This window comes from Chlorocebus sabaeus, chromosome 19 (genome assembly GCF_047675955.1).
Source record: "Chlorocebus sabaeus isolate Y175 chromosome 19, mChlSab1.0.hap1, whole genome shotgun sequence".
NCBI lineage: Eukaryota > Metazoa > Chordata > Mammalia > Primates > Cercopithecidae > Chlorocebus > Chlorocebus sabaeus.
In genome coordinates, this window is record NC_132922.1 from 27,813,482 (window position 1) to 27,837,507 (window position 24,026).

Consider the following 24,026-nt stretch of genomic DNA (forward strand, 5'->3'; position numbering starts at 1 on the left):
GAGGTGGAGCTTGCAGTGAGCTGAGATCGCGCCATTGCACTCCAGCCTGGGCGACTGAGCGAGACTCCGTCTCAAAAAAAAAAAAAAAAAAAAAAAAAGAAGAAAAAAAAACTTCCTGCAATAATACACATGTTATATGTATCTATCTATACTAATGGTAGCCTCTAGCCACTTGTGGCTACTAAACACTTAACAATGTAACTAGCGTGACTGAATAACTGAACTTTGTTTGTTTGTTTTTGAGACTGAGTCTCTTTCTGTCACCATGCAGTGGCTTAATCTCGGCTCACTGCAACCCATGCCTCCCAGGTTCAAGCAATTCTCCTGTCTCAGATTCCTGAGTAGCTGGAACTACACGTGCACACCACCATGCTCAACTAATTTTGCATTTTTAGTAGAGACAGTTTCACCATATTGGCCAGGCTGGCCTCGAACTCCTGACCTCAGGTGATCTGCCCGCCTCAGCCTCCCAAAGTGCTGGGATTACAGGTGTGAGCCACCACACTCGACCAAGAACCAAATTTTAAATTTTATTTAAATTTAAAGTTGCATGTGGTTGGTGGCTACCATACGGGACAATGAAATAGACTGTTACTTTCCTGCTGCTCTATCGGTCTCTGAAACAAAACCTAATTAACAAAATGTGTTATACTCATCCAATAGAATACTGTTCAGCCACAAAAAGGAACAAAATACTGATATATCTTATAATATGGGTGAACCTTGAAAGCAATACAAAGATGACCCCAGACTTACTATTTTTAAACTTTACAATGTTTCAACTTTACAATGATGTGAAAGCAATTTAGAAACCACACTTTAGAGTACCCATACAACCATTCTGTTTTTCACTGTCAGTACTGTATTCAATAAATTACATAAGATATTCAAAACTATTATAAAATAGGCTTTGTATTAGATGATTCTGTCTAAATGTAGACTAATGTAAGTCTTCTGACCATGTTTAAGGTATGTTAGGTATGATAAGTGCATTTTAAACTTATGACATTGTCAACTTACGAGGGGTTTACAGGATGTAATCCCATGTTAAAAAAAAAAAAGGAGCATCTATACCAAATAAAAAAGGCCACGTAAATGTCTTCTTTTGAGAAGTGTCTGTTCATACCCTTTGCCCACTTTTTGATGGGGTTGTTTTTTCCTTGTAAAGCTGTTTAAGTTACTTGTAAGTTCTGGATATTAGACCTTTGTTAGACGGGTAGATTGCAAAAATTTTCTACCGTTCTGTAGGTTGCCTGTTTGCTCTGATGATAGTTTCTTTTGCTGTGTAGATCTTTAGTTTAATTAGATCCCATTTGTCAATTTTGGTTTTTGTTGCAATTGCTTTTGGTGTTTTCATCACGAAGTCTTTGCCCATGTCTATGTCCTGAATGGTACTGCCTAGGTTTTCTTCTAGGGTTTTTATGGTTTGGGGTTTTACATTTAAGTCTGTAATCCATCTTGAGTTAATTTTTTTTTTTTTTTTTTGAGACGGAGCCTCGCTCTGTCACCCAGGCTGGAGTTCAGTGGTGCGATCTCAGCTCACTGCAAGCTCCGCCTCCCAGGTTCATGCCATTCTCCTGCCTCAGCCTCCCGAGTAGCTGGGACTACAGGTGCCTACCACCATGCCCGGCTAATTTTTTGTATTTTTAGTAGAGACGAAGTTTCACCGAGTTAGCCAGGATGGTCTCGTCTCCTGATCTTGTGATCCGCCCGCCTCAGCCTCCCAAAGTGCTGGGATTACAGGCGTGAGCCACTGCGCCCGGCCTTGAGTTAATTTTTTATAAGGTGTAAGGAAGGGGTCCAGTTTCAGTTTTCTGCATATGGCTAGCCAGTTTTCCCAGTACCATTTAATGAATAGAAGATCCTTTCCCTATTGCTTGTTTTTGTCAGGTTTGTTGAAGATCAGATGGTTGTTGATGTGTAGTGTTATTTCTGAGGTCTCTATTCTGTTCCACTGTTCTATATATCAACATCACTGATCATCAAAGAAATGCAAATCAAAACCACCATGAGAAAACATCTCATGCTAGTCAGAATTTCAATGATTAAAATCAAGAAACAATAGATGTTGGCAAGGCTGTGTAGATTAATCTAATCCCTTGACCCCAGGCTTAATCCCAGCTACTAGGCAGGCTGAGGCAGAAGAATCGCTTGAACTCGGGTTGCAGTGAGCTGCAATCGCACCACTGCACTCCAGCCTGGGTGACAGAGTAAGACTCGGTCTCAAAAAAAAAAAAAAAAGAAAAAAAAAAGATAAAGCTGTGCAGATCACATGAAAAGTTCTACTTTACAGAACTGTCACCACATTAAGCCTTGAATTCCACAGGCTCTACCTATTAAATGCCTATAGCTTCCATCAACCATTGAGACAATCACAAATGCTTCCACAAATTCCTAAAACGACCCTCAGGCTCATAAAAAAACAAATCAGAATTCACCAGAAGATCCTGGGTCCCCACCTGGTCAAGGGGGAGGAATCACTGGCTGACACTCCCTCCTAGAGCCCCTCTGGAGCCCCCAGGCAGAGACTACAGAGTGGAGGAGCTAAGGAGCACAGTTCACAGCACTTCCAGTGTCTCGGAGAAGGGGAAGTGGTGGAAATTACCACTATCTCTTCTCCAACTTTGCTCAAGGGTATCACATCAGCACATATCACTGAAACCTCTAGTCCAGTAAAGTCAAGGTCTGGGGCGGGGGAGGGGAGAGCGAAAGTAGCTCTCCTCATAAAAATATTGTGGATCCTGCCTCTGTGTTCTAAGAATAATCTGAAACAACAATAGTCCATGTATGCCCCATGTATTTGTCAAACAGTGTTTCTTAAAAACACCAACATAGATGCACTGCTCCCAAAATAACAGGGAAAGGCACTGAAAGCCCTGAGCCTCTCCCAGGCAGCAAGCACCATGTCCTGTGCAGTACCTCGTACAGTTCACTAAATCCTCACAAGAGCCTAAGTGGGTATCTCTAGATGAAGGAACTAAGGATCAGAGATTGTAAGTAAGTCTCTCCAGGTCAATTCATTCTTGAGCGACAACAGTCTGAACCCAAAACCCACTTTGCTTCTGCCACTCCATATGTCCTCCAATACACACATAACACAAGTTAGGAATGCGAGATTTTGATCTCAATGAATATTTCACAACATATAAACAAACTGTAACAACACTAAAACAACACAGCTCAACCTGCCCCTTCTAGATTTGTCTACTTGTCCAACGTTGTCATCAGTGCTGGTATACTTTTTTTTTCTTTTTTTTTTTTTTTGAGATGAAATCTTGCTCTTGTCCCCCAGGCTGAAGTGTCATGGCGCGATCTTGGCTCACTGCAGCCTCTGCCTCCCTGGTTCAAGCAATTCTCCTGCCTCAGCTTCCCAAGTAGCTGGGATTAAGGGGGCCTGCCACCACACCTGGCTAATTTTCGTATTTTTAGTAGAGACGGGGCTTCACCGTGTTAGCCAGGCTGGTCTCAAACTCCTGACCTCAGATGATCCGCCCTCGGCCTCCCAAAGTGCTGGAATTACAAGCATGAGCCACTGCGCCGGGCCCGTGCTGGTATTCTTTATGAAAATTTTTCATTTTGACGGGACTAACGACCATGTTATTTAACATAAAACCTTTCTTAGAGCAGAATGTTTACTGCCAGGTCTAGATCAATACGTATTAAATTAGAGCTGTAAAAGTAAAATTCTAAGTTATAATCGTACTAATTGGAAGGAGGGAATGATGGATGGTCTTGAGTTGAAAGACTATGCTCAGTACCTGGGTGATGGGATCCGTACCCCAAACCTCAGCATCCTGCAACATACCCATGCAGCAAACCTGCACATGCACTCCTTGAGTCTACACTAAATTATTCAAATGTATTGAAATGACTTCTTTAAACATTTATTGAAGTTGTTTTTAAAAATCATATTAATTTATAGATACCTATTTTTAAATTTAAAATATTTGTCATCATTTTATATTAAAACATTACTTGAGTGAAGACACAAACCACTCTCATTAGAGAAATAAACCCTTCATTCACGAGGCTGCAATCTGGGTGGCCTGAACGCTCACTAGAATGTCCCAGTGCTCCTCAGGACAGGGTTCACAGCTCTGGGAGCCCTGCCGAAAGCTAATTACACATTCACAACCACACAGGAAACTCCAGAGTTTCCGTTACTTCTACAAGGAGATCACATAATTAAAACCTACTGAGGAAAACAAAGGGCTATCTCTTACCTTCCACAGAAGGTAGACATATACTATTTAAAATTCAACTCAGAGACTCTTTACTAGAAATGTAAAATATCTCAGAAGCCATTGTATAGGAAACTCTACGTGCAACACCATCAACAAAAAAACATTCTTGTAGTTACAAGAGTCTACTATGGCAGGATCCTGACTACTAAAAAGTTATGAGGCAAGTCATTGTGGGCACAACATTTATTTATCAATAAACGTTTATTCTGTGTCCAGGCAAGCGAAGCACCAATTCTCTGGGAACCTAGTCAAGAAGGGCTCAAATATATAGGCATATAAAGACTAGGACAGGCTGCCCATGGTGGCTCATGTCTGTAATCTCAGCACTTTGGGAGGCAGAGGTGGGTGGATCACTTGAGGTCAGAAGTTTGAGAACAGCCTAGCCAACTTGGTGAAACCCCTCTCTACCAAAAATATAAAAAATTAGCTGGGTGCGGTGGTGCATGCCTGTAATCCCAGCTACTCGGGAGGCTGAGGCAGAAGAATTGCTTGAACCCAGGAGGCAGAGGTTGCAGTGAGCCGATACCATGCCACTGCACTTGAGCCTCGGTGACAGAGCGAGACTCCATCTCAAGAAAAAAAAAAAGGCTAGGACAAAAATACCTACTTTCAAAGAGTTCACAGTCTAGAGGAAGAAACAGGACATGTAAATGAACAAATCCGGTCCCCATCCTTTATAAATCTACTTTAAAAAAACAAAAAACAGGGCAAGTATACGTACAGGATACAATGGTAGCAGAAAGATCCCCAATTCTGTCTTACTTTGGGAAATAAAGTAGGAGGTACACCTCAAAGGTGTGAGAGTAAACATAGGTTCAACTGAAGAACTCTAAGGACTTGACTAGAATACAGTATGGCTAGAATACAGAAATGTCAAAGTGAGGACTGGTCGGCAAGGGCCAGAAGACCAGTCAAGCCCTGGACTTCATGTGACACCGGACGGTAATAAAAGCCGTGCAGCGCCGGGCGCGGTGGCTCACGCCTGTAATCCCAGCACTTTGGGAGGCCGAGGCGGGCGGATCACAAGGTCAGGAGATCGAGACCATGGTGAAACCCCGTCTCTACTAAAAAATAGAAAAAAATTAGCTGGGCGCAGTGGCGGGCGCCTGTAGTCCCAGCTACTGGGGAGGCTGAGGTAGGAGAATGGCGTGAACCCGGGAGGCGGAGCTTGCAGTGAGCCGAGATTGCGCCACTGCACTCCAGCCTGGGCGACAGAGCGAGACTCCGTCTCAAAAAAAAAAAAAATAAAAAATAAAAAAAAAATAAAAAATAAAAAAAAAAATAAAAGCCGTGCAGTCCTATAACCCAATTTGCAGTTCCTAAAGGCTAACCTGGGCTGCTGTACTGAAGGTACAGAATGGGAGGGTCAGGGGTGAGGAAAACAGAATGGGCATCTCCTTCCCTGTAATGTCTCTGCTCTCCCTTAGTCTAAGCTTTATATTCAAAATAAAAGTACCACTCTCACTCCACAACTCCCCCAGTATCTGAAGACCACCATAGTGCTTCCCTAAATTGGCCCTTCTTCCAAGTCAGCACCACACATTCCCCATCCACTCCTCCAGATTTCAGTACCCTGTGTCCACTGGCTTCATAGTATAACAGGCACCTCGGAAGTGGACACAGACACAAGACAGATCTGGTCTAGAAAGCACAGGGCTCAGCAAGACTATTATTTCCCTCGCTCTAGACACTGAGCTGCTTCTACCTTAATCTAAGAAAAAAAAAATCTGCTTTTCCAGGAGCTTCCAGAGGCTCATAATAAGTTCATGATTATCTAATATTTTCAAGTCTTTTTCCACACAAACTGTTGCTAAACTACTTTTCTCTTTTTTCCTTTTTTTTTTTTTTTTTTTGAGATGGAATCTCACTTTGTCGCCAGGCTAGAGTGCAGTGGTGCAATCTTGGCTCACTGCAACCTCCGCCTCCTAGGTTCAAGGGATTCTCCTGCCTCAGCCCCCAGAGTAGCTGGGACTACAGGCATGTGCCACCACGCCCCACTAATTTTTGTACTTTTAGTAGAGACGGGGTTTCACCATGTTGGCCAGGATAGTCTCGATCTGCTGACCTTGTAATCCGACTGCCTCAGCCTCCCAAAGTGCTAAGATTACAGGCATGAGCCACTGCGCCCAGCATCCCCTAAAGTTTTATTTTGAAATTTTACAAACATGTAGAAATGTTGAAAAAATTGTACAGTAAGCAATACCCCACTTCTTTCCTTTTCTTCTTAATTTTTTTTCTCGATCATAGCACACTACAGCCTGAGCTCCGCTTCAGCCTCCCAAGTAGCTAGGATTACAGGGGCACACCACCTTGCCCAGCTTTTCCTCTTCGTTGCTGTGTAATCTGTATTCTAAAAAACCTAAACCTTTATCTGTTAAAATTTTTATTTGGTAAATCAACTCAAGGTTCCAGCCTTTAGGATACTTTTAAATTCTGACTTTGACTTGAAACCCATTAGTCTTCCTTCTAACAAGTGCTGTCTTCAATCTAAGTCACTTGGCCACTCAGTATTCTCATCTACAATAAAAAGGAAGTTGGATTCTAAGGCATCTCTACGACACCTTCTGACTCTTGTAATGTCAGATAATTCACATAATGATGGCGTTACAGAGGACAAAGCAATGGTAAGGCTATGTGACACACCAAAAGCATCTCTTTCGGGGTCTCCCATACAGTGAGTAGAGAACTGAACTTAAAGGTCAAGAGACCTGGGTTCAAGCTCCAGTTCTGCCATACAAGTTGTGTGACTGTGGGCAAATCACTTAATCACTTTATATATCTGCAAATCTGTTTCTTCTCCTATAAAAAAGAACTGATAAAATCTAATTTATAGAGTTCTTGTAAAAAAATAACGTGTAAATCAACAAGAACGTAACTCCTGATATCCCAGTTCCAGAAGTTATTTCATCACAGATCAAAGGTCAAAGGAAAAATGGTACAACAATCCAAGGTCAGGGACGGCAACTTATTTCAGTGATTCAGAAACCCCACCCTTGCCAATCATCCACCCATGAAAAACGCACCAGTCAAGTTTCAGAAATATGCCAAAAGGACATTATAAATTTATCTTACTGTCATACTGCATCCAGAAGGATCCACCCTGAAGAGAGGACAACACAAATTGTCCTGGAAACCACAAGGGAGCTCCGAGGCCATTCCCTGGCTGAGAAGCACCTTCAGCCCTGGCACAAGGTGGGACAAGAACTCTTCTTGGCAACTACAGGGGCAGTGCCCAATCCCTCCATTCTGTTGTCACGCCAGGATCTTGATTGCTGTCACTACTTTTTCCTTTAAATTCCTCCTATTCACCTCCATTAGAATCTTTTCCCCTCCATGTTTCCAAGATGTACTGCTATTTAAAACCATTTAAATTTCCTAATTAATAATTATCTGTGCTGATTCAAAAACAACAACAACAAAAAACGAAACAACAAAAAACACTACTATCCAGGAGACTGCCCAACCATGTATGATCCAATCTGTATCCTTTTGTATCCTTGGGTAAGTTAACCTCTCTGAAATCTGTTTCTTCATTGTAATATGGGGCTGGTAATACTATGCACCTTCCTTATAAGGATGTTGAGAGGATTCAATGAAATAATGAACCTAAAGTGGTTAGCAGGTTGGCAGCCCACAGTAAAGACCAGATAACATAAGCTATCACAATTTACAGAGGAATATACTGCATGCCCCATGTATGACTACTGCCTTATTAAAATAAAAGCAGTAATTCAAAAGACACTTTGTAAAAGAAACCCTTTATAAGGAATGACTAAAGGTTGTTTTTACCTACTACTTATATTAAATTATATACCATGACCCACAGTTGTCAACAAACAACATTAGCTTCTGGGTTTTTCCCACTGAAAATTACATATTATGAAAATATATAGTAGGGAGTCCACTGGAACAATAATCAAGAGATCTGGATTGTGGTCCCAGGTCTGGCACCATCTATGTGACCTTGTGCAAGTCACCCACATTCTGTGAGCCTTGTTTATAAAGGAGAGTGGATTAGTAGCTTTCAGAAGTTCGAAAATTTCATTTCCTAATCTGTACTTTCAGAATATGGTATCAAACAATTTAGGAGAAACAGCTTATTAATTATGACTTTTTATGCCTATCAATACCCACTGAAAATCCAAAAAGGGTTTTTAACCTACACAATCTAAATGTATTTATCTCTATTATTTCACAAACTTCATTTTCAAAATGTAGAGATCATATTAAATTGTAAATGAAGAACAGACTTAAAACACTGAGGAGAAAGAACCACACAGTCAAGGCAAACTGTAACTCAGGGAAAGGGCCACATCAGAGTCAGAAAGTGAATATTGCTAACTGAAGCAAAATCAACAATCGATTTGATAAAATCATGTGTCTTACCAAACGCCAATCAAAACTTTCAAAAGAAACTCAGTAAGAAGTGTTTAAATCAAATCATAATGTAATGAATTGAACCTATATTCCTCAACATATACATAACCTTTCTTACGGTGAATTATGACACACATTCAGAAAGGTGCATTTTATGTACACATTTTAAAGACTTGGAGTAAGGCTCCATTGAAAAAGTCAAGGACTACTAAGAGGGAAAGACTGAGCCTTCTCATGTCAAAAAATGCACACGTGCAAGTCAGCATATACTCAGGGTGCATGAAACAGACATGAGGGAGAGAGAGGCAGGGGTAAGATGCCTTCAGATATGTGATTCTCTGCTCAGTCTGAATTCAGACAGAAGTCCAGTACTGCTCAAAAAACTTCAATGCTTACTGACTGAGGAGGCATAACTTTTAAATGCTTGTTTTTACAAGACAGTACTTTATTAATTTTTAAAGACAGATTTTACACCATGCCTAAAATTGTAACGTGTAGTACATTTAACAGGGTAGTTTCCCATTTCCAGGAATCAACGATATCGATTATGACTTATAAGGAAAGATGGCATCCACATCTACCTCCCCTGTTTCTACCTCCAACTCCAAGACGAAAGAAACTGTATTCTATATCTTCTCCCCACCCCAGATAGGCACTCCCCCTTAAACACCCTCATGGCAACGGAAGGAAAATGCAGCTCCTTTCTGTTTTAATCCCATTCTTCTCACAATTCCTTCCTTTCTGCCTGTCCAACCAGTTAAGGAAGTCTCAAGGTGAATCCACAGGAGAAAGACTGCTCAGTCATACCTGAGTGGCCACTTTAATCATGATAAGGTGATAGTGGGCAGGGCCAATGAAGCCCCAGTGGAGGGACGGAGGCCAAGTCATGCTGCAGTGGAGTGGAATAAAAAGCTGAGTAGGAAAGAAAAGGATAAAGAACTTCTCAAAAATGTACGAAGGGGAGAGAGCCGGGAGTAATGAGGAGGCAGAGACACTTTGTTGATGTTGCCATTGTCATTTAACTATGAAAGTAAGCTGCCTGGAAAGCACCAGCTAGACAATGTGGAAAGCCCACACTGCACAAATACTAGGGCACTGATTCTCATAATAACCCCACGTGGACGGAAAGGAGAAAGAAACTTTGGTTAGAGAGGAAAGCAAGCACAACTACATATAGGATGCTAGACCAACCACAACTACATATAGGATGCTTTAAAAAAAAAAAAAAAAAGGAGGTAGCTATCAGTAATACCAATTCAAATGGCCACTAAAGAGCACAACTGTATTCTCACTTGTTTGGGCCAAAGAAAAGCTCACTCATACTAACTTATGATTTCTCTCTATTATTCTATGAGACTTAACACAAGAAAATAATTAGAAACGATTAGAAGCTTCCTGGATTTTTTAAACTTAGAACCATATGAGTCTTCTCCTTTCTACTTTTTGAAAAACAACAAAATAAAAATCCTAATCTTATGCCAAGACCTCTTCAGATCCATTTCTGGAGATCTTCTCTCATTTTAATGCAAGCTGCTGGAAAGGACGTTAAACTACTGACAACACTTAACATTCCAGACAAGTGACAAGCCTGGAAAAGGACAGCCTAAAAGAATGTCTGGCAACAGTACATAAGTGATTTTTCCAGATTGAGTCCAAAACACATTGGTTCCCAAAGTTCAAACTGCCAGAATGCAAGAAATTTTGAGTCTCCTCTGGCCACCACCTTCTTAGCCAAAGTTTCTGAATATTTACAAAAAGAAAACGTTTATTCAGGATCCTTTCAAACCACAGCTTTATGCTCAGACTCTTGGCAGGCAGTTTAAACTTGCACAATTCGATCAATAAAATTAACTGTCGGCCATAGTTTTAATTCAAACCATCAATCTATTTGTACAATTATAACAACCTCTGATGTGAAATACTAAATGAAACATTTCTTTTTGCACTTCATTAATGGTTCAAGTATAACAATGTAAAAAATCCTTTCTAAAAAGCTTACAATTGGCCGGGAGCAGTGGCTCATGCCTGTAATCCCAGCACTTTGGGAGGCCGAGGCAGAAAGATCACAAGGTCAGGAGTTCAAGACCAGCCTGACCAACATGGTGAAAACCTGTCTCTACTAAAAATACAAAAATTAGCTGGGTGTGGTGGCAGACACCTGTAATCCCAGCTACTGAGGAAGCTGAGGCAGAAGAATTGCTTGAACCCAGGAGGCAGAAGTTGCAGTGAGCCAAGATCACATCATTGCATTCCAGCCTGGGCGACAGAGCAAGGCTATGTCTAAAAAAAAAAAAAAAAAAAAAAGCTTAACAGTTTAGATTTGAGAAGTCTTTCTAAACTAAATAAAGTAAAATAGAATTCAAATTCAGTGTAGTAAAAACAAAGTCTTTTTTCCAACAAGCATTTCACTGGTTAGGTTAAAAAGAAATTAATAAAAAATGCTAAGAAGTTCTTTTTCCTTGTGTCTAATGAGTATAAAGCAGTGGTACTTAATGAGGGGTAGGGGGTAATTTTGTACCCTAGGGGATATTTGGCACTGTCTGTAGACATTTTTGGTTGTCACAACTGGGTGGGAGGCAAGGTGCTACAGACAGTGAGTGTGTAAAAGGCCAGGAATCCTGCTAAACTTCCTACAAAACACTGGACAGCCCCCCACAACAAAGAATTATACAGCTTCAAATATCAATACAGCCAAGGTTGGGAAACCTTGGTATAAGAGGACTGGTTAAACTTGGAAGGAACAATTTGTCTTTCTGTAAACCATCCCATAAATAAGGTCTCATGTGTACAGACAATCTGCTAAGAAAGCTGCAGTTCTGGCAGCTGGCAGAGCTGAAAGAGAAGGGAAAAGCTATGCACAGGGCCCTCAGATATCCACCCATATTCCCCAGGAAAGGATACAGTTCCAGGAAGGGCTCTCTCTGATCTCCCAGAATGAAATCTAAGAATGAACCACAAGGCCTCACTGCTTACCTGTATCTCCTTTTTGTAGTCCCCAGCTGGCCTGGCACAGACTGACAACCCCAAATGGATGGTCAAAATCCACCGTTCTCCAGTCCCTCTGAAACCTCACTGGCAAGAAGGAAAGAAACTAAACCCCGAGGGCCCGTTATATTCCAGCGCGGTCCTAGGGATTCCACACTCATTCAGTTCCTTTTCATCATAGGAAGTGGGTATTATAATATCAGGTCCACTGTAAAAAGTGATCCCAAAGCTTCCATAGCCGGCAAATGCTACAGCAGGAGTCTGAATAAGGGTACCTCCAAAAGCCACATCCATCCCACCACAGCTCCCAGGGGTTTCTTTCTAATCTCGAGGGTGGCCTATACCCTGGGACTATAGAGGGCCTTGGTGTGCTAAATCTTCAGAGACATTTTTAAACAGTCAAGACGCCTCTTGGCGACTGGAGGAAGTTCCTGACCTTGCGGCATTCCCTCCTCCCCATTTCCTCTACCCCACCAATCCTATGCCAGCCTGTCTGTGTCAGGAAAGAAATCCAGCTGGACAACTCTGGCAGCCTCCTGTCGCCCTCCCCTAGCCAACAATCCTTCTGTGCCACAGCTGTTTGTCCACACTGTAAAGCACACATCCCACCAAGTCAGTCCCCTGTAAAATAATGCCTCCCTGTCCCAGGCCAAATACCCCAGTGCCGATATGTGCTTCTTCAAATCCAGGCTCCAACCCATCCCTCCATCTCATTTCCATTTTACATGCACACATAGCCACACACTTTCACATACCCACACTTTGGCTCCTACTGTTCCTACCCCTGAAAACCCCTAACCATTGTCTTCCCTGACAAATGACTGCTCATGGGTCACTTCAGGACTCAGCTCCACTGCCGTGTCCTTAGTGATACCTTCCCTTGTCTCTAGTCGGTTGGCCCCCTCATCCCTCTTACCTTTCTGGCCATAGCACTCACCTAAGTGTCTTTTATCCAGACAACATTTAGTGTATACTTAAACCAAAAAGGTCATCACTATTTATCTGAAATTCACATTTACTTATTTTTAATTTTCATTTTTTTGGGAGACAGAGTCGCTTGGTAGCCCAGGTTGGAGTGCAGTGGCGTGATCTCAGCTCACTGTAACCTCCGCCTGCAGGGTTCAAGTGATTCTTCTGCCTCAGCCTGCCTGTTACTTGAAAAACAGACAAAAGCAAAGCTATGATGTGAATAGCCTGAATTACTGCTGAAAAGTACATGAATGTCAGAAGTAAATTCTAACTCTGACTAGATAGGTCAGTTAATCAGTGACACAGTTCACTGCCTGTTATTAAGACATCCTATAACTGAGTCTAGAACTTTACTTACTTCTTAGTGGTAGGACAAAGACATAAGACAGAAAAAGAGGAAAACAGTAAAAAGTACTTCCTTTCAAATTCAAAATGTCATGGTCTGTACCTCCTTGTTAAAATGCCGAAACACACCATATGACTCAATTATTAATACACTAATTTTGCTGTTGCCAACCTAGGATAAGCTTCACCTATGTCTTTATCTCAGGAGCAAAGTACTGCAAGTTCAAGCAGTAAAGTGCAATTACATGCAAGAATGTCAATATAACATAACCAATCAGGTACTAGAAAACCAGAACACGTAAAATAACTGTGATGTTTCTTCCCAATATTTCATTCTCATTTTTAAAAAGTAAACTTTCAGAACAATACTGTATGACATAAGCAAACTCTGACTTTCAGTAAAAGTTTACTAACAGCAGGTATTAAGAATAGACTACCATGCAGATTTCACTGCCGCTTACCCCCACTTTACCAGATAGAAGTCTTAAATCTAAGCCTTCGAAACTATATTCTAGGTTACAAACACCACCAAAAAATCACCAAAGCCCTACACATATACACATGCCTCTGAGATTGCTGCCTGTCGAATCTGATTTACTGAATAAATGAGTAACCTGATTATTTTAGCTTAAATAAACAACAATCCCTTCTAGGGACTTCAAAACACAAAATCAAGATTTTCTTTTTAAAAAAGAACAGCAGGCGAGGCACAGTGGCTCACGCCTGTAATCCCAGAACTTTGGAAGGCTGAGGCAGGCAGATCACGAGGTCAGGAGTTCGAGATTAGCCTGGCCAACATGGTGAAACCCCGTCTCTACTAAAAACACAAAAATTAGCCGGGCGTGGTGGCGGGCGCCTATAATCCCAGCTACTTGAGAGGCTGAGGCAGGAGAATCACTTGAACCCAGGAGTTCGCAGTGAGCTGAGACCGCAACACTGCACTCCAGCCTGGGCGACAGAGCAAGACTGTCTCAAAAAACAAAACAAAACAAAATAAAAAAACAGCAGTATTGTTTTAGGTCATAACACTTAACATAGACCATGTGATACACAGAAGGCAGCTCTTTGAATAGGAGCAGCCTGGTACATTTACTGGCATGTATTCATGAATTTACATACCAAGTGGAAAGAACTCAGACTGTGGTTGGGTAGAATTTGGGTTCAAATGCTAACAACTCCACCACTTATTAGTTATCTGGCTCTGAGCATATTACTCATAAATTTCAGTCTTTCGTCTGTAAGTAGAAACAGCTAACACATAGGATGCTATAAGAACCACATCAAACAATGTGTGGAAACTAACAAGGAAAATGCTCAGCACACAGAATTACAATAAGCATCCATCTCCTTTCCTTCCCACTACAACCAGAATGACAAATTTCCCTTTATCCTAAACTTACTTCTTTCTTAGACATATACCTCTCCCTTTCCACTACAATCCCCAAGACAGCTTCAACTCCAACTTAAGCAGAGAAACTTCAGAGGTTCTTCTGACAACTACAAACTTCATCACTCCAATCTAAGTGTGTGCCACCCTCTCCCAATCCTAACCACCACAGTTTTGATCACTCCAGAGTTTAATTCAACACAGCTTTCTTTTACCTTCCTCCATCTTCCTCATTCAATCAACTACAAACTTATGCTTACCTTTCCTTTGATTGTCCCTGGTGACTAGGTGTCTCTCCCTTTCTCTTCTCATCCACTCCCTCTACTCTGCATGAGTCACTCCACTGGCCTTTTATCAGGCTTTCTTGACTGACACAGATCTCTCTGATCCTTTCTGTATTCTTTCAAATTGTCCTCCTTCTTTCTGAACTGTTGCTTTTTAAAGATGGGATAATAGCACTGTAGTTGTATTTTTTTAAAAAGACTCTCAGCCGGGTGCAGTGGTTCACGCCCGCAATCCCAGCACTTTGAGAGGCCAAGGTGGGTGGATCACGAGGTCAGGAGATCCCAAGACCATCCTGGCTAAAATGGTGAAACCCTGTCTCTACTAAAATACAAAAAAATTAACCAGGCATGGTGGCGGGTGCCTGTAGTCTCAGCTACTCAGGAAGCTGAAGCAGGAGAATGGCGTGAACTCGGGAGGCGAAGCTTGCAGTGAACCAAGATGACGCCACTGCACTCCAGCCTGGGCAACAGAGTGAGACTCTGTCTCAAAAAAAAAAAAAAAAAAAACAAAGATTCTCTATTAATTAAATTAGAAAATAATAGAATATCTCTGAAAATTCTGAAATACTCGGGAACTCACATACTTCTAAATCTATGAACTAAAGAAGAAACCAAAAGGGAAATTAGAATGTGTTTTGAACTTAAAATGAGAATGTGTTTTGAACTTAAAATGAAAACATAACATGTCAAAATTTGTGGGCTACCCCTAAAGCAGTAAAGGGAAATTTATAACACTAAACATCTATGTTGGAAAAGAAGAAAAGACTCAAATCAGCTCCTACTTTAAGAAACAAGGAAGAGCAATGAAACACAAAGTATGGAGAAGAAAGAAAAGAATAAACATCTAAGCAAGAATCAATGAAATAGAAAACGTAAACAGAGATCAATGAAACCAAAAATGGGTTGAGAAGATCAATAAAACTGATAAACCTCTAGCCACACTCAGAAAAAAAAGAGAGGACACAAATTACCAGCATTAGGAATGGAAGGGGTGACAACACTACAGATTCTACAGCTATCAGAGGATAAAAAGGGACTATTAGGAACCACTTTATGCCAGTAAATTCAAGAAGTTAGATAAAATAAATGAATTTCTTGAAAGACATTGAAGCTCACTCAAAAAGTGATAAATAACTTGAATAGTTCTATATTTATTGAAGAAATTGGATTTGTAGTTAAAAACTTTCCTACAAAGAAAACCCCAGGCATAGATGGATTCACTCAGGAATTCCACTAAAGAAATAAAACAAATTCTTTACAAACTCGTCCAGAAAACTGAGAATATTTCCCAACTCATTCTATGAAGCCAGCATTACTTTGATGCCAACATCTGACAAAGACATTACTATAGACCCATATCTCTCATGAAAATAAATGTTAAAATTACAAACAAAATTTTAGCAAATTGAGTCTAACAATCTAGAAAAAAAAGGATAATACATCATAACCCATTAGGGTTTATCCCACAAATGCAAGGTTGGTTTAACATTCAAAAATCAGCCGAACAGGCTGGGCGTGGTGGTTCATGCCTGTAATACCGGCACTTTGGGAGGCCAAGGCGGGCAGATCACGAGGTCAAGAGATCGAGACCATCTTGGCTAACACGGTGAAACCCCGTCTCTTACTAAAAATACAAAAAATTAGCTGGGCGTGGTGGCAGGCGCCTGTAGTCTCACCCACTCGGGAGGCTGAGGCAGGAGAATGGCATGAACCCAGGATGAGGAGCTTGCAGCGAGCTGAGATCGTACCACTGCACTCCAGCCTGGGCAACAGTGCAAGACTCCATCTCAAAAAAAAAAAAAAAAAATTCAGCCGGGCACAGTGACTGACGCCTGTAATCCTAGCACTTTGGGAGGCTGAGGTGGGTGGATCACTTGAGGTCAGGAGTTCAAGACCAGCCTGGCGAACATGGCGTAACCCCGCCTCTACTAAAAATACAAAAATTAGCCAAGCATGGTGGTGCACACCTGTAATCACAGCTACTTGGGAGGCTGAGGCAGGAGAACTGCTTGAACTCAGGAGGCGGAGGTTACAGTGAGCCGGGATTATGCCACTGCACTCCAGCCTGGGTGACAGAGTGCAACCCCATCTTAAAAAAAATAAAAAAATAAAAAAATCAAAAATCAGTGTAACTCACCACATTGTAAACTAAAACAGAAAAGCCATATGACCTTCTCAATACACACAGAAAAACACTAAACAAAACCCAACATTCATTCCTGATTAAAAAAAATACAAAACTCCACAGAGGAGAACCTACTAAACTTGATAAACGGCATATATGAAATATGATACTTAATGATATAAGACTGAATATTTTCCCCATAGGATCAAAAATGAGACAAGGAAATCCACTCTTACCACTATTGAAACTGCCTTTGCAAAATTATGACTGAGACAGTGAGAGATCTCACTTAATCAACCCCATCTTGCTTTCTAACCTCCAAGATGTCCTTGCTCATTCCTGGGTGTAGACTGAACTAACTTTGGGAGAAACTTAGTTTATAGTTTATAGTTTAAAACAAAGACGGTAACAGCCCTTTCCCAAAGCAGACCTAGATTGCCTTCATAGGACTCACATTAGCCACAAGATTAGAAATTACGGTTTAGGAGTCATGCAGCTGAAGGCTACAAGATTCTGACCCTCCCTAAACTGCTCCTAAGATCAGTGTTGGAGATATTTTGCAGACCCTGCACTTGATGGATCAGCTGGCACCATCCAGATGGATTAACTGGCTCATCTGATCTTGTGGCCCCCACCCAGGAACTGACTGGGTGCTAGAAGACAGTTTCAACTCCCTTTGATTTCATCCCTAACCAGTCAGCACTCTTGGCCCATTGGCTTCCCCCAACCCACTAAGCTGTCCTTAAAAACTCTGCTCTTCAAATGCTCAGGGAGACTGATTTAAGTAATAATAAAACTCTGGTCTCCCACCCAGCAGACTCTGCCTGAATTACTCTTTCTCTATTGCAAATCCCCTGTCTTGATGAATCGGCTCTGTCTAGGTGGTGAGCAAGGTGAACCCATTGGGCAGTTATACTTCTATTCATTATGTACTTAGAAGTTCCAGCCAGTGCAGTAAAGGAAGCAAAAAAAAAAAAAAGGCATTCAGATTGGGAAGAAAAAAGTAAACATGTCTTTATTCACAGACAGCATTGACAGAATAGCCAATGGAATCCACAAAAAAGCTTTGACAATGAATTACATTAAGGTCTCAGGATACAAAATTAATATACAAAAACCAAGTGTATTTTTACATATCTGCAATGAATAACTGGAAGCTGAAATTCACAGTATCAAAATATATGAAATACTTAGGAGTAAATCTGACCACATGCCTTCAAAAAACTGGAAAGATTTGTACACTGAAAACTACAAAATATTGTTGAGAAAAATTACAGAAAAACTAAATAAATTGAGAAGTATACTATGGTCATGGGTTGGAAAATTCAATTTTATTATGAAGTCAATTCTTCCCCCCAAATTATCTACAGACTCAAAACAATCCCAACAGAAATTCCAGCCAGCTTTTTTGTAGAATGTGATAAGTTGATTCTAAAACACAGAAATGCAAAGGACCTAGGACTGGTAATAGTTGAAGGTAGATGATAAATACATCACTTGGTATTTCATTATTCTCCCTACTTTGTAAATGTTTGAAATTTTCCATAGTGAAAATATGTTTTGAATAAAAACTGAGATGCTTCCAGGAACACATATAAATATAAAATATCCTTCCTTTAAAATTTTTATTATATTACAAAAATGGTTTCCTCTTTCACACTACCTTAAGCCTAACTCCCTGGCTTGGTTTCCCAGGCCCTATAACCAGTCCTCTCTGCTTCCTGTTCCTCTACGACAGGGGTCAACAAACCACAATCCAGGGCCAAATCTTACCCATCACTTGTCTTTTTTCGGCCCCAAAACTAAGAATGTTTTGCACTTTTAAATGGGTGGGGGAAAAAAAGAATCAAAAGACTATTTTGGGCTGGACACAGAGGCTCATGCCTGTAATCCCAACACTTTGGGTGACTGAGGAGGGTGGATGGCTTGAGCCCAGAAGTTCAGGAGCTCAAGACCAGCCTGGCCAACACGGTGAAACCCTACCTCTACAAAAAATACAAAAATTAGTGGGGCGTGGTGGCGTGTGCCTGTAGTCCCAGCTACTCAGAAAGGTGGGAGGATCACTTGAGCCTGGGAAGTCAGGACTGCAATTAGCTGTGATCACCCCGCTGCCCCTCCAGCCTCAGCAACAGAGTGACACTGTCTCAAAAAAAAAAAAAAAAAAAAGAAGTTATTGAAACATAGTCACATCCATTCATATCTGTAGTGTCTGTGGTTACTTTTGCACTACAATGATGGAGTTGATTAGTTGCAACACAGACGTTAAGGTCTTCAATGACTAAAACATTTACTATCTGGCCCTTTATAGACAGTCTGTCAATCCCTAATTTATTATAAGCCTTATTCTCCCTCAGCTAATTCCCTCACCCCAGGAATGTTCATAACTACCTCTTCTTTGTTCAAGTCCCAGCTACTCCTCAAAACCCAAAACTCCCTTCTTCCCCTTTCCCAAATCCTAACCGTATCAGCAGTTTGTGTGGAAGTAGGTAAGCAAAACACTATTTGTTGTTATGCAAATCAAGGCATTGGAGATGCTGTCTCTATATGTACAAGGGGAGGCTGATGACACCCCAATTCATTTCCAATTTCTCAAAGCAGGTTGGCAGGCAGCATCTAGGAAGGAGAGAGCGAGCAGATGATGCAGATAGAGCACTGAGAAATTCCTCAGTAACGCATGAGAGTTCATGTGTCAGTCCCCTTGTCTGCTATGTCATCCTTTAGACACCAATTCAAGACAGCATAATTCAAAAAAGAAATGAGGAAGAAAAAGGTGATGGGGGCAGAAGGAAAAGGGAAGAGAACTTGTCACTTCACGATGTAGAGACTGTCACAAACTGTGGTGAATGGAAAACTACAGCCGGGTGTGGTGACTCACACCTGTAATCCCAGCACTTTGGGAGGCTGAGGTGGGCAGATCACTTGAGGTCAGAAGTTCAAGACCAGCCTGACCAACATAGTGAAACCCTGTCTCTACTAAAAATACAAAAAATTAGCAGGGCGTGGTGGCACATGCCTATAATCTCAGCTACTCAGAAGGCAGAGGCATGAAAATCGCTTGAACCCAGGAGGCGGAGGTTGCACTGAGCCGAAATTGTGCCACAGCCTGAGTGACAGAGCGAGACTCCATCTCCAAAAAAAAGAAAAGAAAAGAAAACTACAGAGACTCTAGCGAGCAAAGAGGCAGTCCTCCATCACTGGGAGGCCCAAGCAGAACAGCCTATGAAGGAGGGAGCATAGCAGAGCTTTAGCTTGAACACCTCAACTCATCAGGTGTCCTGATTTCTTGAGTTAGCACACAAAATGAAGTGGCAAAATCTGCTGACTTAACACTCAGGGATTACTACCTGCCTTGCATGCCATTTGGAAACAAATATTTTCATTTGTTTGTTTTGAAATAGGGTCTCACTCTGTCACCCAGGCTGGAGTGCAGTGCTTCAATCACAACTCACTGCAGCCTCAATCTCCCAGATTCAAGGGATCCTCCCACCTCAGCCTCCTGAGTAGCTGGGATCACAGGCAAGTGCCACCATGCCCGACTAATTTTTTTTTTTTATTTTTAGTAGAGATGAGGTCTCACTATGTTGCCCGAGATGGTCTTGAACTCCTGGGCTCAAGCAATCCTCCCTCCTTGGCCTCCCAAAGTGCTGGGATTACAGATGTGAGCCACTGTGCCCAGCCTGGAAACCAAGAAATGGATCTCTAACTGAAGTCCCAAATAGGAAACCCTGAGCTTTTGGGGATACTTAATTTTTTCATCTCCTCCAATTTAAAGTGGCAAATAAGGACAGGCATAGTGGCTCTCGCCTGTAATCCCAGCACTTTGGGAGGCCAAGGTCAGGAGTTCGAAACCAGCCTGGTCAACATGGTGAAACCCCCATCTCTACTAAAAATATAAAAATTAGCTGGGTGTGGTGGCACTCGCCTGTGATCCCAGCTACTCAGGAGGCTGAGACAGGTGAATCACTTGAACCTAGGAGGCGGAGGCTGCAGTGAGCCGAGATCGTGCCACTGCACTCCAGCTTGGGCAACAGACTGAGACTCCATCTCAAAAAAAAAATAAATACAGTGGCATATGAAAGAGGACGCAGGTTTTGGAAGTGTGTAGATGCCTCAAAGGTCAGCATTTGATCTTACTGCCTATGAGTTCCCAGTAAAAGCAGAACATGTGAAAGGATTCTGAGGCACAAAAATACAGCTGGATAGTCTTGGGCAGGCAAGAGGAAAGCTGAGTAAATGTGTGTCTAAAACGTGCAGTTCTAGGCTGGGCACAGTGGCTTACACATGTAATCCTAGCACTTTAGGAGACTGAGGCAGGAGAATCACTTGAGCCCAGGGGTGCGAGATCAGCTTGGGCAACATAGTGAGACCCTGTCTCTACAAAAATAAAAATTAGCTGTGGTGACAAGTACCTATAGTTCCAACTACTCAGGATGCTGAGGCGGGAAAATCACTTGAGCCCTAGAGGTGGAGGTTGCAGTGAGCTATGATTGCACCATTGTTGCCCTCCAGCCTGGGCAACAGAGCAAGACCTGTTTCCAAAATAATAATAACAATAATAATAATAATAATAAAATGTACATTTCTAACTTCATTTCAAAGTTAAGGCCAGGTTCAGTGGCTCATGCCTGTAGCCCCAGTATTTGGGAGACCGAGGCAAGAAGACCACTTGAGCCCAGGAATTCGAGACCAGCCTGTACAAAATAATGAAACCCTGTCTCTAAATAAAAATAAAATTAAAAGTAAAGTCAAATTTTTTTAAAAAATCAGAACAGAAACATTGAACTGCATTACTTCTAGGCCCAACAGAGTAGGGGTTAGCACAGGAATATCTCTATACAATCTGCCCTGGCAGGAAGGACATAATTTCTTCCAGGCTTAACCACTCTAGGTGACCCAGATTATTTTAAATTACAGCGTCAACAATTTAAAGCAAGTTTTACTGTAAGGCACAATCTCAATAATTAATAGGGCAATATAATAAATACATAAAAGCTCAAGAAGAAAACAAGACTCTTGAATGGGCCCGAAAGTTTTGCCATGTTCCCCAAAGTACTCTTAGTTGCATCCATCAAAACCTTCCAACACATACACATATACCTCACTCATCCTTTTGTGAAGAGTGTCTATTAATCACTAGATTAAGAGGATTTGGATAAAGTGTATAAATGTACAAACTTTGCTACCAAGGATGGACACATTTACTTTTCTAGCTCATCAGTTTATGTCCTAGAAAAACTCCAGATCCACATATACCAGCTGTTTTCTATTTTTCATTTTATGATAGTGTTTCCACTTTCACGTGCAAAGTGACTCATACTAATACCGACTACAGTAATTTAAGTAACACCATTTAGAGTAATTTTGTCTTTAGTACTTTATACTATTAAGAAAGCCACCAACGATTCAAGCTGCACTCACTGGTGAAACCCTATGCTATACATGTAATTAATTTATTTCCTAAATTCTTACCTTCCTCCACCCCCTCCATTGGAAAATAAACTCTAAGAATGCAAAAGTTTTTGTGTGTTTTGTTCAGTGCTTAGAGCAGTGCCTGACTCGTAACAGTCAATTTCTGCTAACTTTGATGAATGAATGGTATATTTATATTATGCAGTATTACTATAAAGCCATTAAACACAATGAGTTAGAGTGATACCAGCTAATTTAATGGAATTTCCAGAAGTATGAAGTTAAGAAAACAAGAAGAAAAGTGTCAAAAATATGATCCCACAATTTTTTTTTTCTTCCCTGAAGCAGAGTCTTGCTCTGTCACCCAGGCAATAGTATAGTGGTGCCATCATGTCTCACTGCAACCTCAAACTTCTGGGCTCAGGGAATCCTTGTCCTTCAGCCTCCCAAGTAGCTGGGACTATAGGTGTGTGCCACAACGCCCAGTTAATTTATTTTAAATAATTTTTTGTTGAGACAGGGTCTCCCTATGTTGCCCAGGGTGGTCTCAAACTACTAGGCTCAAGTGATCCTCCCACCTCAGCTTCTCAAAGTGTTGGGATTACAGGTGTGAGCCACTGTGCCCAGCCTAATCCCACTTTTTAAAAAGTATACCCCAAAATCCATACACTGGTGAGGAAGTGGAGAACGTGGAATCCTCATACACAGAATGTAAAATGGTACAGCTCTGGAAAACATTTTAGCAGTTTCTCAAAATGTTTAACATAGCTACTACATGACCCAGCAATTCAACTCCTACATATATACCTAAGAGAAGTGAAAGGATTATGTCCACACAAAAATTTGCAGAGGAACTTGTATATACTTGCTCACAGTAGCATTATTCATAACAGCCCAAAGTGGCAAAAACGCAAATGTTCATCAACTGATGAACAAATAATGAACTATCATTCAGCTATATAAGAAATGAAGTGCTAATACACGCTACAACAGGCATAGACCTTGATAACATTATGCTAAATGAAAACAGCCAGACAAAAAGTCACATGTTGAATGATTCCATTTATATAAAATACCTAGAATAGGCAAATCCATAGAGACACAAAGATCAGTGACTGCCCAGAGCCAGAGGGAGTGGTGAATGTGAAATGACTACTAATGAGTACAGACTTCTTTTTGAGGTATTGAAAATGTTATGGAATCAGATAGTGGTGATCCATGCATAACTTTGTGAATATACCAAAAACCACTTGAAAGGTACATTTTAAAAGCCTGAACTTTAAAGTATGTGAATTTTATCTCCATAAACCTGTTATTTTGTTAGTATATGCTTATTTGCAAATGAATACATGGATAATGAGGAATAATATGAAAGGCTAATGACAACCCTGGTGATAGGGTACAGGAGACTGGGAGAGGAAGGTAAGTGTTGGGGTAGAAAAAGACAAAAAATATGGCTCAAGCCTGTAATCCCAGCACTTTGGGAGGCCGAGACGGGCGGATCACGAGGTCAGGAGATCGAGACCATCCTGGCTAACATGGTGAAACCCCGTCTCTACTAAAAATACAAGAAAATTAGCCGGGCGTGGTGGCAGGCGCCTGTAGTCCCAGCTACTCGGGAGGCTGAGGCAGGAGAATGGCGTAAATCCGGGAGGCGGAGCTTGCAGTGAGCCGAGATCGCGCCACTGCACTCCAGCCTGGGGCACAGAGCAAGACTCCGTCTCAAAAAAAAAAAAAAAAAAAAAAAAAGAAAAAGACAAAAAATAAAAGACTAAAACAATAATCCAGGGCCAGAGGCCATGGGTTGGGGGATGGAGCAACTCTAAGTGTACAAAGAAATGAGCATAAATCATAAAAATGAGGGAACTAGGGTTGAAAAATCCAGCAAGTAGTTTGTAATG

At 41.3% G+C, this 24,026-nt stretch overlaps 1 protein-coding gene across 9 annotated transcripts in view; it reads right to left on the reverse strand.

The window, feature by feature from the left end:
* Positions 1-24,026, reverse strand: part of SPECC1L (sperm antigen with calponin homology and coiled-coil domains 1 like) — a 143,171-nt gene that overhangs the window by 112,914 nt on the left and 6,231 nt on the right. The window lies entirely within an intron of this gene.